At 42.0% G+C, this 16,810-nt stretch overlaps 1 protein-coding gene across 3 annotated transcripts in view; it reads right to left on the reverse strand.

The window, feature by feature from the left end:
• Positions 1-16,810, reverse strand: part of ASCC3 (activating signal cointegrator 1 complex subunit 3) — an 806,286-nt gene that overhangs the window by 780,259 nt on the left and 9,217 nt on the right. Inside the window, exon 2 of one of the 3 annotated variants that reach the window (XM_075597526.1) lies at positions 10,125-10,335. The exons of the other annotated variants lie outside the window; for them this stretch is intronic. The gene's annotated coding sequence lies outside the window, so the exon portion shown is untranslated. The remainder of the gene's footprint in view (positions 1-10,124; positions 10,336-16,810) is intronic. 3 annotated transcript variants of the gene reach the window in all.

The raw sequence follows: 16,810 nt of genomic DNA on the forward strand, positions 1-16,810 counted from the left end.
TGTGGGAGTGCGCACGCACCATACAACCATGTAGAATGCAATGAAAGACAATGTTAACGCTGCACTCCGAGATGCATCTGTGATCTGCCCAGTTGCACAGGCCTAAGACTGCTGCCACCCACAGCGCTGAACGTCCGACCTGCAGGAGGAGAGGGGCGAGATCCCTCTGGATTCAGCGGCAACAGTTGCAGTTCAGGGAGTGCTCTAAAAAAATAATAATATACTTCAAGCTGTAGGACAGGAAAAAGACTATCTGCAGGTAGTAAGAGGGGCCTTTTATAGTACTACCTGCAGAATTAAATTTCCTGTCCCACTCAGTTAACCCTACGGTGCCCACTGTCATGGGGAACAGGAATAACTCCTATTTCTTGTTTAATGAACATGAACCTACCGCAGTGTATCTTGTACTTGTTGACATAATAGTGACATCAATTTAGTCAACAACAGTGTTAATGTACAGTACATAACAGATCTACAATTGTGCACAATTTCATGAGAATTGTGCGAAAAATATATAAGATATGATGAAAAAGTAAAGGGGAGGGTGGGTATACACAAACTTTAGGTAAAATCAAAAAGCAACTATTATAAATACATTAGTGGCAGACTTCATTGTTCCCACTGATAACATAATGTAGACCATTAGTTTTCATAGGATTCAAATGGCAAGAATAATATAGAAAATCACAGAATATCCCACTGTAACTTACTACTGGGAGCAATAATATTTGCTACATTTGTAGATCACATATAGAATAGCATTAAAACAGCATTGAGATGCCAAGGGTGGAGTTACTCGCTGCAGCAATCAATCTATTGTATTTTACATTGAGAGTTTGAGTATTATTTTTAAAGACTTAAAATTAGTGTGGTTAAAAAAATCCACACTGAAGATTTTACGTTTCAACATCAGCCTATGCTGTATGAACTTCTAAATTAATATGTAAACAATATTCTCTCTCTCTCTAAAGCTATTCAAAGCACTAAAGTAGGAAGTAGATGCAACGGTTCTCCAAATAAATAAAAGTAGAAACCATTGTATCTATTTAAAACAACAAAGAAATGCACATTAGAAAGTGCAGAGACTATAGTTTTCTGCAAGCGAGAAATTATTTACACAACTTATGTCTCGTTTTCCAATTTGTCTCCATCAGCACTAAAAGGGTCTCAAGACTTAAAAATTCAAAATCAGTGTGTGGCATAATGTGGATTAAAGCAGAAACACAGGTTTCATTTTCCTTTCATTACAGGTTTGAAGCAGGGTTTCCCGGAACTAAACTGTTCATGCCAGCTCCGGGGACCCCCCTGATTCCAGTGGTACTTGCCTCCATAAGGGGTGCCAGTATCTATGCAGGAAGGGAAATAGTGTGCCTAACATAATGGTGGCGTTTACATGTGCCACGTCATGCGGGCCAATAGGAAGCTTCAACGTCATCTGGTGTGGCTTCCTATTGGCACCCGTGACATGGGGCTTTAAACAGCACAGAGAAACCGGCACCGCTCTGCAGGTGAGTATCTACAGAAGCAGGGGTCCCCGGAGCTGAAATGAATGGGCTTCAGCTCCAGAGACCCCCTGCTTCAATCCTGTAATAAGAAAAAAAAATGAAACATGTATTGCTGCATTAAACAGGATGAGTGTGTGCAATGCTGTGCACAGCTTTTTAACTTAATGAATGTAAAAAACTAGTAATAAGCGAGCATTTCACATCATCAGGAGAAGGGAACTTGCAAATGTTGAACTTTCAGGAGTTAGGATCTGCATGGATTGTGGGAGATGAGAAATGTAAGCAGGAAATAAAAAGTTTCTGGTCAGTAATGATGCCCATGTTTTTGGCAAGCGAGGCAGTGGTGATGCATGTGTTGTCAACACTGAGAAAAGGGGAATGAAAGGTTAGTGACAGAGTGAAGGGTGGGAAAATTGGATTTCAGTTTTTGTCATATTAAGCTTCAAGCAGCTGGATTCCATCCAACAGGAGATGGAGAGAAGACAATCTGAAATATGAGCCATGAACTGTAGAGGTGAAGAAAAGGAAAAGATGGGTGGGATTTGGGTATTTTGATACATGCAATGAAATAATGTTTCCAAAAAAAGAGATGCAAAGACAAAAAGAAAAGTACACAGCAGAAACTTGTTGAAAAATAGCAAGAGGAAGCAAAAGGAAAACTTTTTGCCCATTAACTTTAAAATCGGAACACAAAAATACTGTAGAGGTTGAAAAAAAGGAGGGGATAGTGCTCTGAGGGGGTCAGATCAAGCGTAGCAGATGGGTCCAGAAGTATTCGTACTAAACTAATGGTGAAACAATGTCCAATGGGGGTGGGTGGGGGAGATACATGGCTTTCAACTACAGTAGCTCAGCAAAGAAAGGCCACAAAAGTTTTTAGTACCTATTTCTAAATTAAGAAAGCAAAAGAACAAAAATAGAAAAATATTATTTTAATATATATATATATACACATACATATACACACACACACACACACACACACACACACATATATATATACACACACATATACATGGGTTTTCTGGCTATGCATCTTAACCCTGGCTGTGCATAAAGCTGTGACCATGCAGCAAGCTTAAGCCTATAGGTTTTGAAGAAAAAGGTGACACTGTGTGCCCATTTGCATGTAATTTCCCAGAATCCCTTGCTGCAGTGGAAGTGCTGTGTGCTGGGTGATAATGGTGAAAGACGGGGTTGCAGACTTGTCTAAGACATGCACATGAGCATACAAATATACATACATATATACATATATATACATATATATATATATATATATATATATATATATATATATATATATATATATATATATATATATATATACACATATACACAGTGGTCGACAAATCACCAAAAAAAATCTACTCGCCGAACAAAAAAAAATCTACTCGCCACCTAGTACCACACGTGTGCTGCTTGGGCCAATAAGAGCTCACCACGATGTTAAATCCACTCGCACGGGCCATGCAAATGTATAGGTTTGTCGAACACTGCATATACATATATACATACAGAGTTATTTGTACCGTGTTAGCCAAGCTTAATAATCAAAAACTAATAGACGATACTGTTCTGTGGCTAACGAAATGCTTTTATTTGTGCAAGCTTTCGAGATTCACTGATCTCTTCTTCCGGCGGGGTTACAATGGATAAAGCAAGAAAGGATTTTACTTAAAAACAGTGCATCCTGGAATGTATCTGGGACTGAAGCCTATCCCACCCCCCTGTGCAGTATGCGATTTATGACTTAAGGTGTTAATTGGTCACTGAATGTTAGTGATTTAAGAATGTGTTTGTGTATGTAAATATACATTTATAAAGCGCCCACAGTGTATACATACAGCGCTTTACAAAAAGGTGTGTGTGGAGTGTATACCAATGGTATGGGTAGGATATATACACACAGTACATATCTATATCTCATGGATCAAATTACAAAGATGAGAAACTACAATTTACAAAAAGGCACTGAACGAGAACAACCTTGTACTAACTACCACAATGTGCAGCTCTAGCAGAATATGCAGCCCCCAAAAATATCATGCATAAGCCAAAGGTTATAATTGTCTGAAGATGCCGACTTTAATGAAATGCTTTGTCAATGAAAATAACAGAATTTACGTTAGATACAGTTAAAGCATAACCTCGAAAGCAGTGAAAGGATCTGTTAAATACAGTACAAGCAGTTGGCTTAGCTGTAAATCCAAAATGTTTAATGGTTGTATCCAATCAACCACAATTTGACATTCTACATAAACCTGATGCGCACGTGAAAAGCCTTTTTCTGCTTGTTTATGATTCAAGTCAATGATTGACCAAAATACATATGATATTATCTTGACAATCTGGTGCTTCAGGAGTTAATGAGCTACAGTTTGAGTTTAAAAATACAATATATTGGGTTTGTGACAGGTCAGGACGTTTCCAGGATCTGGGTTGGTCTTCAAAGGGGACTTAATTGGGGGAGCTTGTCACGGATGGCTCACTAAAAGTGACACATGCTTTGTTTAGAAGGTCATAAACGATAAGTAGACATGACTCTTGTCAGCCTCAAAGAAAGCTAAGGCCTCAATTATACCAAGAGCTGCAGGGCGGCAGCGCAATCCTGTGATGGCACCCTGTGCTGCCGCCGAGCGACATCTTGATTGTACCAGGGAGAGGCTTAGAGTGGCTGTGAGCTGTTCGTCCTCATTGGCTAAACCGCTCACATGACGCGGCCATCGCCTCAAGAAAACAATTTTACAAATCTCTTCAGGAGACTGTCGCCCTGAAGCTCTAGGCGGCGCGCTGGTATGTAAACATTCAGCATTTTTCAGCAATTTGTTTTACAGCCGCACTGCATCGCCGGCCACTTCTGGTATAATCACGGCCGAAGTGTTTGGGAAGAATTACTGGTGCATTCCAGAGAGGTGACTCACAGGCTATGCTTTCGTTGGAGGGCTTTATTTAAAATGAGAATATCAGGTTACGTCATTTACTGTACATGCCAAGAGTTACGTATATCCGTGCCAAAGAATGGCATATAATGATTAGACACTTGAGGTCTAGCAGGTACTAAGGGACAGATATCCATTTGTTACTCAAATGTAGGATTAAGACAGTCGCACTTCATCTCGTTACGTCCGTCTTAACCACCTGAATCGATTGATGTGACTCACGTGTGTCTAAGTATTCGAGGGGGGAAATTATGAGTGCGGTTATAGATTGAATCCTGCCTCAAACGTCGTTTGGAAAGAGTTTATATTGCCGTCATAAAATCGTCAAATCTCACAGCTGATTTACGACAGAAGTGATCTTATGCTGTTTCAATGGAGAAAAATAGTATATAAAGCTTAGCAAGGGTTTATGAAAATCAGATTTCAACAGAGATGTGTTTTGGACTAAACACGTGATGTCTGTCTGTGTCTGTAGCACCATTAATGTACATAGAGCTTCACAGTAGTAATATACATGACAATCATAAATAACAAATAACAGACCATGGGAATAAGTGCTTCAGACAAAAGTAACATTTAGGAAGAGGCGTCCCTGCTCCAAAGAGCTTACAATCTACTTGGTAGGTAGGAAGAACGTACATAGACAGGAGGGCATTCTGGTAAGTGTGTCTGCAGGGGCCAAGCTTTATGTATCATGCGTATATTACTAGCTACTGTGCTGCTCATATGCTTCTTTAAGCAAGTGTGTCTTAAGGTGGGTCTTAAAGGTGGATAGAGAAGGTGCTAGTCAGATATTGAGGGGAAGGGCATTCCAGAGCTGTTGGGCAGTCAGTGAGAAAGGTTTAAGGTGGGAGAAGGCTTTAGATACAAAGGGGGTAGAGAGAAGACATCCTTGAGAAGAATGCAAGTCGGGATGGTGCATAGCGAGAAATTAGGGCCAAGATGTAAGGAAGAGCAGAAGAGTGTAAAGCTTTAAAAGTGAGGAGGAGAATTGCGTGAGAGATGCAAGATTTGATAGGAAGCCAGGAGAGTGATTTCAACAGGAGAGACGCTGAGACAGATTTAGGAAAGACTAGAGTGATTCTGGCAGCAGCGTTTAGGATAGATTGTAGGGGAGACAAGAAGGCCGGACAGCAGGAGGTTACCGTAAATCGAGACGGGAGAGAATGAGGGCCTGAGTCAGAGTTTTAACAGTCGCGCAAAGAGAAAAGGGCGTATATGTGTAATATTGCGGAGGAAAACCGACAGGTTTTAGATACGTTTTGAATGTGAAAGGAGAATGTGAGAGATGAGTCGAGTAAACCCCTAGGCAGTGTGCTTGGGCTACTGGGTGAATAATAGTACTTCTAACAGTAATGTGGAAGGAGGTAGTAGGGCCAAGTTTGGGAGGAAGTATGAGGAGCTCGGTTTTTGCCATGTTAAGTTTAAGTCAGCGGAGGGCCATCCAGGATGATAATCGCAGAGAGACATTTAGAAACTTTGGTCTGTAAATCAGGTGTAAGGTCAGAGATTGTAAATGTACCTTGGGGTACCCCCACAGAGAGATTGACATTGGAGGAGGTGTTAGCAGAAGAGACACTGAAAGTACGATGGGATAGGTGAGAGGAGATCCAGGATAGAGATTTGTTACGAATACCAAGAGTATGGATAATGTGAAGGAGAAGAGGGTGGTCCACGGTATCAAATGCTGCAGAGAGGTTGAGTAATATGAGCAGAGTGTAATGACCTCTGTCTTTGGCAGCATGGAGGTCATTAGTTATTTTAGTGAGGGCTGTTTCAGTCGAGTGATCAGTGCAGAAGCCGCCGGTATGTAGAGGGTCTAGGAGAGAATGGGTGTTGAGAAAATGGAACAAGCGAAAGAATACAAGACGTTCAAGGAGTTTAGAGGTAAAAGGCAGGAGGGAGACAGGTTGATAGTTAGAAAGACAGGTAGGGTCAAGCTTGCTGTTTTTGAGCAATGGTATAACTGTTGCATGTTTGAAGGAGGAGGGAAAGGTACCAGAGTAGAGGGAGGAGTTAAAAATGTGTGATTATAGGAATTATAGTAGGAGCAAGAGGTTTTGGGAGATGGAGGGAATGGGGTCAAGAGGGCAAGTGGTAGAGGGAGAAGAGGAGATCAGTGACATCCTCCTCTGAGAGCGGAAAAAGAGTCAAGGAAGGCAGGAGGAGAGTTAGGAAGCTGTGTAGGATGGGAGGAGGAAACTGAGGGGATGTTCTGACGTATGGATTCCGCCTTTTCCTTAAAAAAGTCAGCAAACTCCTGAGGTGAGATGGAGGAAGAAGAAGCGACAGCTTAGGGTGGTTTGAGTAGAGAGTCAAAGACAGAGAAGAGTTGGCGTCGGTTAGACTTGTGCGTGTTGATAAGTGAAACAAAATAGGTTTGTTTAGCCTGAGAGAGGGCAGAGTGGTAACAGGATAGCATAAATTTGTAGTGAAGGAAGTCTGCGAGTGTGAGAGATTTCCTCCAGAGAAACGAGTGGAGGATTGCAGCATGCATGGGAATTTAGCCAGGGTCTGGGGTTAGAAGGGCTAGGACAGCAGAGAGAAAGCGGGGCATGTAGATCAAGAGAGGAGGATAATGCAGAGTTGTAGTTCCTGGTCAGGGTCTGTCGCAGAACTGAGAGAGGAGAGGGGAGGAGCGTAAAGTGGAATAAAAAGCTGGTAGGTTAATAGAGCGCAGGTTTCTGCAGAAACGAGGGGTAGATGGAGAGGGGGAGAAGCGAGAGAGAGAAAATGAGATGCGGTGATGGTCAGAGAGAGGAAAGAGGGAAATGGAGAAATCAGAGAGAGAAAAGTTTTTAGTAAAAACCAGGTCTAGGTTGTGGCTTTGCTTGTGATTGTTGGCTCCAGTCCACTGTTGAAGGCCAAAAGAAGAGGTTAGCGAGAGAAAGCAGGAAGCCCAAGGGAGAGAGGGGTCATCAATGTGACAGTTGAAGTCCCCAAGGAGAAGAACAGGGGAGTCTGAGAAGAGAATGAGAGCTTGAGGATTCAAAGTGAGAAAGGCAGAAGGGGGATGCGTAGAGGTAGGTGGGCGATAGGTGACCGCCACGTGGACAGGGAGAGGAGAGAAGATCTGGACAGTGTGAGCCCCCAAAAAAGGAGGGAAAATAAAGAGAGTGAGGAATAGAAAGGGTACAGTAACAGCAGAGAGAGGAAGAGCCCCATGCCTCCACCCCTGCCATTAGGGCACGGAGTGTGGGAGAAAGAAAGGCCACCATAAGAGAGAGGGCAGTTTCCAGAGCAGAGTCAGACTGAGTGAGCCAGGTCTCAGTTATAGCAAATAGGAGCAGATAGTGAGAGAGAAAGAAGTCATGCACAGAGACGAACTTGTTAGAGAGGGAGCAAGCATTCCAAAGAGCACAATTCTTTGCCAGTTACCTCTCTGGGAAAAAATCCTGACACATGGTAACGTAATGTTATAGAGATTTCTGTTTTATGTTTTATCCTTTTATTTTAATAAACTGTTCTTGGATTTTCTGTAATTGTATGTTCTTGTAATCCTTTTTCTGTCATCTAAGCACTGTATTTTTAAATATATTAAAACATTTGGTAAGTGATGCTTTGGGCTCTGAATAAACTGTTGCACGCTCTGGAGAGAGTATTTACATATTCGGTCACATTATGCTACAACATATTTTTGTGTTTTAAGTACATCATTTTTTCTATCATAAACAGGGACCTGAGACTGTCAGATTTATTAATTTGACATCTTTTATTTGCATAATCTCTCGGGTGGTGGAAGCGTATAGATATTGATTGCAATTGAGTAAGGGGTTAATATTAACTCATTAAAGGTACCTTTGTGGAGGAGAAAATGTGAATTGGCTAGAGTAGCCGTGTATTAAACCTGGTTGCATATCCAAGTCACGTGCTCACTGGTGAGCTGTTCGTGACAGATGGAATATGGGCACAGATTTAGGGCAGATATTGTTCATTTGAGGGACCTTTGCGAAGGTGAAAAGTGGGACAGCTTGCGAGCTGTGTATTAACCCTTGTCCCATATGCAGGACACGGGCTCACAGGTGTGCCGTACGTGATAATGATATCAGACCATTCATAATTGTCATTAAAATAGCTGACTTTCTACCACAGTACAAAAAAAGTAATATAAATAAGTAAACTCTCCTTTGTTCCATGCATTTTCTAATATAATATATATATTTTTTTCTCTGTAGGCTAGTTTCACAAGAATAATATATGCTACAAAACAAATATTACACAAAAATCAATAGAGAGACAAAATTCCATAAAGTAATGAGAGCAGAAACCTTTGGCTCTCGTCTGACCTGCCCAGACTATTTTTACAGCATTACAGCACATTTTCACACGTGCCATTTTATTGCCCGCTGGTCCACAGTAAAAGGTCAATTTTTTAACATGCTTAAGACAATGTTAGGAAAACAATTAATTGAAAACAGTCCGGTTGGTGGTAAAGCTACTGAATGGGTATAGAAAAGTTACTCTTGGGACAAATCCTACTGATGTGTGCTTCCCCCAAGAAATCGATGTTTTATTAAATCCTATTTCTTAGATCATAGCTTCAATAAGGCGCATTACTATTGTGCAGACCTGATCTTGAGCACTGTAAGTACTCTGTGAGTCTTTATTGAAAGAAAGGTTCAAATTAATTTCCCCTTCCGGTATCTTTTATCAGTTATTAGAACATAATGTTTATGCCAGCCCATTTCACAACTTTAGTTAACAATATATATATATATATATATATACTGAGTTAAGTTATGGTGAGTAAAAAAAGTGACAAAAACCCTCCACAGGAAAGCAAATATGCAAATATAGCTGTATGCTCATCTGCATGTCTTAGGCAGGTCTGCAACCCCGCCTTTCCCCATTATCACCCAGCATACAGCACTTCCACTGCAGCAAGGGATTCTGGGAAATGACATGCAAATGAGCACACAGTGTCACTTTTTGCCTCAATAACCATTTTTAACATGGTTCCCTATAGGCTTAAGCTTGCTGCATGGTCACAGCTTTGAGCACAGCCAGGGTTAAGGTGCATACCCAGAAAACCACCCACAGACAGCTGTTTCGACCTTGATGGGTCTCATCAGTGTGGGGTTGATTTTACTGGGAATGCAAGAGAGGCTTATGGGATAGGCCAAACCATACTACTGAGTTAAGTTATGGTGAGTAAAAAAAGTGACAAAAACCCACCACAGGAAAGCAAATATGCAAATACAACTGTATGCTCATCTGCATGTCTTAGGCAGGTCTGCAACCCCGCCTTTCCCCATCATCACCCAGCATACAGCACTTCCACTGCAGCAAGGGATTCTGGGAAATGACATGCAAATGAGCACACAGTGTCACTTTTTGCCTCTAAAACCATTTTTAACATGGTTCCCTATAGGATGATGGGGAAAGGCGGGGTTGCAGACCTGCCTAAGACATGCAGATGAGCATGTATATATATATATATATATTTTTTTTTTTATTTTTATTTTTTAAATAAGTTGCTGTGTTTTGATAATATTGCTCCTTGGACATGTACCTCCCAATGGGATGGGATGCTTGGCTCAAGAAATAAACTCAAAAGCCCCAAGGGTTTCTGGAAAGGCACAAGGATGTGTGTGCCTTTTGATTGGAGTAGCAGAAAGCCTTGGGCCAGGACGTGACGCAAAAACAAAATGCTGCAATCCAATTGAGGTACACATACCTCGAGCGACGTGCGCGCCTGCAGGAGCTACAGGGCGGCAGAAAGATTAAATTTGTTTGGGGCAGGTGACGGCCGCATCACGAGTGGTTCAGCCAATGAGGACGAACCGCTCACGGCTATGCCTCTGTCTCCTCTGCTTCTCTCCACGATCAAGATGCCGCACGGCAGCAGCGTGAGGGTGACATCAGAACGCGTTGCCGCCCAGCAGCATCTGGTATAAACAGAGCCTTATTCATTATTTAAGTAATAATCCCCGAAGAACAGGAAATTACTGGACAATAATGAACCTGGATGGAGGCGTTGAAGACCCGAGGCGATGCTGAGGGGATTATTACTATTATAGGCTAAATGTAGGCTTTTTTCATACATTTACTATACTTTTGCATAGTTATATAGATTTTTTAAATTAAAATAAGATTGTAAATACATGATAGCACCTGTATATATACACTCACAACAGCTATCTATATCTATAGATACCCACTCAAACACACAAACTCTGCAGCCACCCTCTGTGTATGTGTGTACACACACACACACACACACACACACACACACACACACATACACACACACACCTCTGCAGACAGAAACTCTGCTGCAATACACATCCACAAACTCTGCAGCTATAAACTCAGACACACACTGCAGACAGACACACAAACACAAACTTTCCCTCACGGTGTCCTTTAGGCTACGGCCCCAGTGGTCACTGCTGCACGTACGCCTAGCGGCGCATGCACATATTACAGCCGCGATCTGCGGTCTGTAGGGGAGTGATGGGCTGTGCGGGGAGGAGAGTGGCCATGACGGGGGCACGTCGATGGCGGGGCATACCTGCCCTTCCATTGGCTGCCCACCGAGCACGTAACCGCATTGCGGCACAGGAAGACAAAATTCTTGTCTTCCCTGCCTGCGGACGCGCCATCGTGAGAGGGGAGCGCAAAACAAGGAGCTACTGGGACCTGCCTGACTAGGCGGCGAGTGTCTGGTGCGTCACCACTAGGGACCCGGCCTTATAGAGCTGTCTGCAGGGAGGGGGGAGGAGTCACTAGCTGCTGCCTCCTGTCTAATCACTGTGATGGTAGGGAGGGTTTGGCCCGGGGTTAACGGGGTTACACCCCAAGGGCCCCCCTCTAACCTCGCCAGGGAGACAAGGGGTTAACTGGGCTGAGGCCCAGAAATGTGATTTTACCCTTGTTATAACCTGTAAATGTATTCTCCCCCTGTTTCCCTGTCCCATTGTAATGTCTGGGTTAATCAGTGTTTGCATAACACACACACTGGATCATCAGGGGTTAATAAGCTACAGTTTAAGGAAATTCCACTGTATGGTGTCTTTTCAGGAAACCTGGACTTCAAAGGGCTTAATTGGAGTGGAAGGTGAAAAGCAGAAGGGTTTTTAAAATGTACAGGCAGAATGCCTGCCTTTGTAATGCATGAGGAACCAAATGGTGCCTCATATGAGTCTAGTCACGTGTGATATTCACTGGAAGTGTATATCAACAGAGAGGTGTGATACATCGCCCTGATCAATAGGTAACTGACCTAATTGGATATGCCAAAAGCCTGCTTCAAAAGGATTTATTGATGGGGCCAGGGGGGGGGGGAGCTACCCCCAACAGCAAATCAAAGTGAGTAACTTTATTAAATATAAGAATATTATGAGATGTCCTGGGCGGAAAAGGATAAGAGTTACATATGTGTATCCGTTGGATGTAGCCCATCGTTTTGAGGCTAAACATTGTACATTTACCCGTTACGAAATGCCAGATATTAATATCTCTATTAATTTTCATATTACAATGTAATGATGGGTCTCTCTACGACCGTCAGGTGTCACAGGCCGTATTAATATATCTCACCTGACTGTGTGTATTACGGAACGGAAGTTATGCAATGATTTGCAGTAAATATGAAACTTTGGTTGAGTTCTGAGGAACCCCTGTTGTGATGAGCAGGAAAGGAGAATTTACAAACCTGATCATCAAAGACCAAGGCTAAGTGGCTAATTGCTTATGCTTGGCCCAACGGACAAAAGGAATTAACCAGAGTCAGTGTAACTTTTCACACTGACCATGGAATTCCAAACCTAGCTTCAAAAGCTTCAAAGAGGATTTTACGGAGCCGTAAACTGGGAAAGAGGGGGGTTAAAATGATATATAAGTCAAAGCCATCCTCTACCCAAGTTGTTCATGTTCATGTTGTTCATGCAAAGTTGTTCATGTTGTCCATTGTTCTGCATGCAAATGATCTTCAGGCCTGCATGTCATCAGGCCTGTTGTGCTATACCATCTTGATTGCTGAGAAGAAATGCCATGCAATGTCTTGGGCTGATTGCTGCATGAAACTGCCAGTCCAGCTGGGACTGTTTTCATTATTTTCATCTTTTAAGCAAGTGTCTATATTTTGCCTGTTATTTGTACATATTTGCTGTGTTCACCTTTATCAAGGAATAAAATCACTTTATTATATCTTAAGCCTCGTCCCAGTTCAAACCCAGATATATATATTTATATATAGTTTTGGTGTCAATTACAGCCTGTCGCAAGCTCTCGTGACAATCACCTCCTCTGTCTGAGAGCTACTCTGAAAAGTTGATTGGCTGAAATTAAACCTTGGCACGGTGCCAAACATTCCGGGCCATTACTGAATGGATAATGCATGCTATTTTAACCAGAGAACAGGGATTTCAATAATGCCCGGAATACTTAACAGCTTTAGTTAGTATATTTATAATTTCATTTTAATGAACACGTACAGTAAAAGCATAAGAATGTGTAGAATATCCTGTAGATAAAAATCAATATGACTACCACAAAAAAAAAAAAAGTGTCTATCTTTATGGGGCGAGGGGAGCCTACATTTAGCCCATACTAGTAATTATCCCCTCGGAACAGGGAATTACTGCCAATAATGCCCTGCTGGGTTCCTTCGGCTCTGCCTCGGGCCTTCAACTCTTCCAGCTAGGGCATTATTGGCCAGTAATGCCCTGTTCTGAGGGGATCATTACTTAAATATAGCTGTATACCAGCTAATTTGTGACCAACATTCAAGTTTTATTTACAGTAGAGGCAACGTTTATTCTAACATTTGCCGTAAACTAGCCGGGTTACATTCTGGGTATGTGCTGTGTATGTTCTGGGCTAGTTTGAGGCACGTTTAAGGCATTTCTGCATTGACTAACGACCCATAGGATTAACACAGCAGGGATCCCTGGCAGTCCAATTCAGTTTGAATGGGAGTGCCAGGGACCCCCGCTGTTAATCTGATAGGCCATTAATCAATGCAGAAATGCTGGGGCTAGTTTAAGGAAAGTTTAAGGCATGTATTCAGAATGTACCTGGGTGTTTCCTGGGTTTTTTGGGGAATTGCCACTGGTTTTTGTTCGAATAAGAGTTGTCTCTACTGTAGATTTGCTGTGCTGCATTTTTGGTTTGAAGAATTTCTGACATACACAAAATTAACGGCCTTCTCTAAAGCAACAAATAACCAGTCAGGTTAATGAGAATTTAAATATAAACACAACCCTAAATCTCTCAACAGTTTACGCAAAACAAATATCAATTATAAAATCGGTCTCTTAAAATGTGTACTTATGCCATCTTGCAATATGCATGCCTGATTTTTATTCCAAAACACAGAAGCTGCTTATTTGCACAGACAGAGCAGGTCAATGGTATCTGAAAAGTTTGACAGAGTTAATGTGACAGCAATATTTAGTGGAGGAGAAACTTGCCAAGATCTTGAGTTCTGTTTTGAAATGGGTGCTTATGCAAAGGAGCCCCTGAAGAATATTGTCACCTGCAGTCAATGCAAACCAGGCACAAAACAAATGCAAAACAAAGACAAGAAATCCCTATTCCATCCCTTGAATCTCAGTCAGTCTGAGTAACTAAACTACCTATACGTTAGGTGGGCATGAAATGCGTGTGACCCATGATGCTTGCACGCGTAATATGGTAGGATAAGGTGTTTGAGGGAAAGTATGCACCAATGAGAGAAAGCACTATTTCCCTATAGCACAGGTTAAAAAAAGTCGCTCAAATTTTTGGGACCAAAAAGTTCTGGAAAAGTTACTGGAACTTTAACCAGCAACTCTATTTTCGAAAAACATTCAGAACATGTAATTGGTTTTGGCGAGAGGGAAAAGTCCTGTCAGGTTATGGAATCGACTGTCTCTTGCTGGGTGAACGGCTTGTGAACTTTTAATCCTGTGCACTCGTGAGAGGTCTGCCTTCGTTCAAGAATAAACTCCAAATGACTGCCCAACGCGTATGTTCGTGTACAATCAGCAGGAAGAGGCGTTTTTTTCTTAAACCCACCCCCAGTGACGCATTTCCGGCCAAGGAGTGAGGGACAGCGTGTGGAGCAGCCCCGAGACAGCCGATATTAATCTGATGCCGTGGGAGTTACCACCTTACCTTCTTAACACTGCACATTTTATACAAACATCTTGCGAGTAGGATTCTGGTTTTTCCAAACCGGAATCGTCATCTACCAGCGTTCCTGATTGTTATTTTAACTTTATGTATTAAATTAACTCTTTATATTAATTTTTTAGCCTTGCTTTTGTCTGTTTATTGTTTGTCTTGTCTTGTTTGTTTTCTCTATGTATTTTAGTAGCATTGTTGCACTATGATGATTTTCTCTGTTTGCTTTTCATATGCCATTTAACTACTTGCTGTGGAATTTGGAAGCGTGAGATTGGATTTGCAACCTCTTGCACAAGATTGGAGTTGCAACCTCTTGGTATTCTATCCATTTGGACTATATACAGATCCACCTTGAACTCTTTAGGCGCCGGTTTGAATTGTTTGTTTTCAGCACGTAACTATACTACCTAACACTGTTGCTACCATTTTTTGGCATTTTTGAAACGCTTTTTGACTATTATGCTTGTTACACACAGGCTGTTCTTGCTGCATAATTTGATTTAGAGTATCTTTACTCTCATGACATGTGTGGTATTGTGTTTCATGTTTAGAGTGACCCTTTAAGCTTGGTTACCTACTTCTCGCAGAGATTCTATTGCTGTGGGAATGGTCCTATTTCATTGGCCCTTAAGAGGCATTATTCATGCACATTGAGGTAGCATTGTTTACACTGCTTGTTCACTCTCTCTCCTTAGGGACGTTATATACTATTTGCATGTTTCATCAATTATTTATGCACAGCCAATGTTAGTGTTTATTGTATTAACAAGTGTTTCTAATTATCTTGTCATATCAAGACATTAGGGTTCACATTGTAAGTTTATCCCTATATTAGCTACAGTGTTTCTATTGGGTAGTATTCGTGTCAGGGGTCCAAGCCTAAATTTTAATATTGTTGTACTGTTACTTATTTTTCTTTGTGTCAATTAGTAAATTGTAATTTTCTACTAAGGTATACCTGAGTGCTCATAAGCGGGTTTCTTTTCTTTCGCTATCATTGACCCGTGAGCACCGCCAGTTCTGATAATAATTTTTTCATTATATACTGGCTTATGGTGACCACTATTATATTGGAGTGGATGCGAGGTTATTTTCCCTTTTTTTCGTGTGTGTGTATATGTGTATATGTGTATACACACACACACACACACACACCCTTCCCCCTATACACACACACACACACACACACACACTTCCTTCCCCCTATACATACATACACACACACACACACACACACACACACACACACACACACACACACACACACACACTTCCTTCCCCCTATATACACACACACACTTCCTTCCCCCTATATACACACACACACACACACACACACACTTCCTTAACCCTATATACACACACACACACACACACACACACACACACACACACACACTTCCTTCCCCCTATATATACACACACACACACACACACACACACACACACTTGCTTCCCCCTATATACACACACACACACTTCCTTCCCCCTATATACACACACACACACACACACACACACACCCTTCCCCCTATATACACACACACACACACACACACACACTTTTCTTTCCCCCTATATACACACACACACTTCCTTCCCCCTATAGACACACACACACACACACACACTTCCTTCCCCCTATACACACACACACACACACACACACACACTTCCTTCCCCCTATATATATACACACACACACACACACACACACACACACACTTCCTTCCCCCTATATACACACACACACACACACACACACACCCTTCCCCCTATATACACACACACACACTTCCTTCCCCCTATATATATATATATATACACACACACACACTTCCTCCTATATACACACACACTTCCTTCCCCCTATATACACACACACACACACACACACACACACACACCCTTCCCCCTATATACACACACTTCCTTCCCCCTATATATACACACACACACACACACACACTTCCTTCCCCCTATATAAACACACACACACTTCCTTCCCCCTATACACACACACACACACACTTCCTTCCCCCTATACACACACACACACTTCCTTCCCCCTATACACACACACACACTTCCTTCCCCCTATACACACACACACACACACACACACACACACTTCCTTCCCCCTATACACACACACACACACTTCCTTCCCCCTATACACACACACACACACACACAGTTCCTTCCCCCTATACACACACGTTTTGGCACTGAAATTGTCTTTTGATTATT

This window comes from Ascaphus truei, chromosome 4, assembly GCF_040206685.1.
Source record: "Ascaphus truei isolate aAscTru1 chromosome 4, aAscTru1.hap1, whole genome shotgun sequence".
Taxonomy (NCBI): domain Eukaryota; kingdom Metazoa; phylum Chordata; class Amphibia; order Anura; family Ascaphidae; genus Ascaphus; species Ascaphus truei.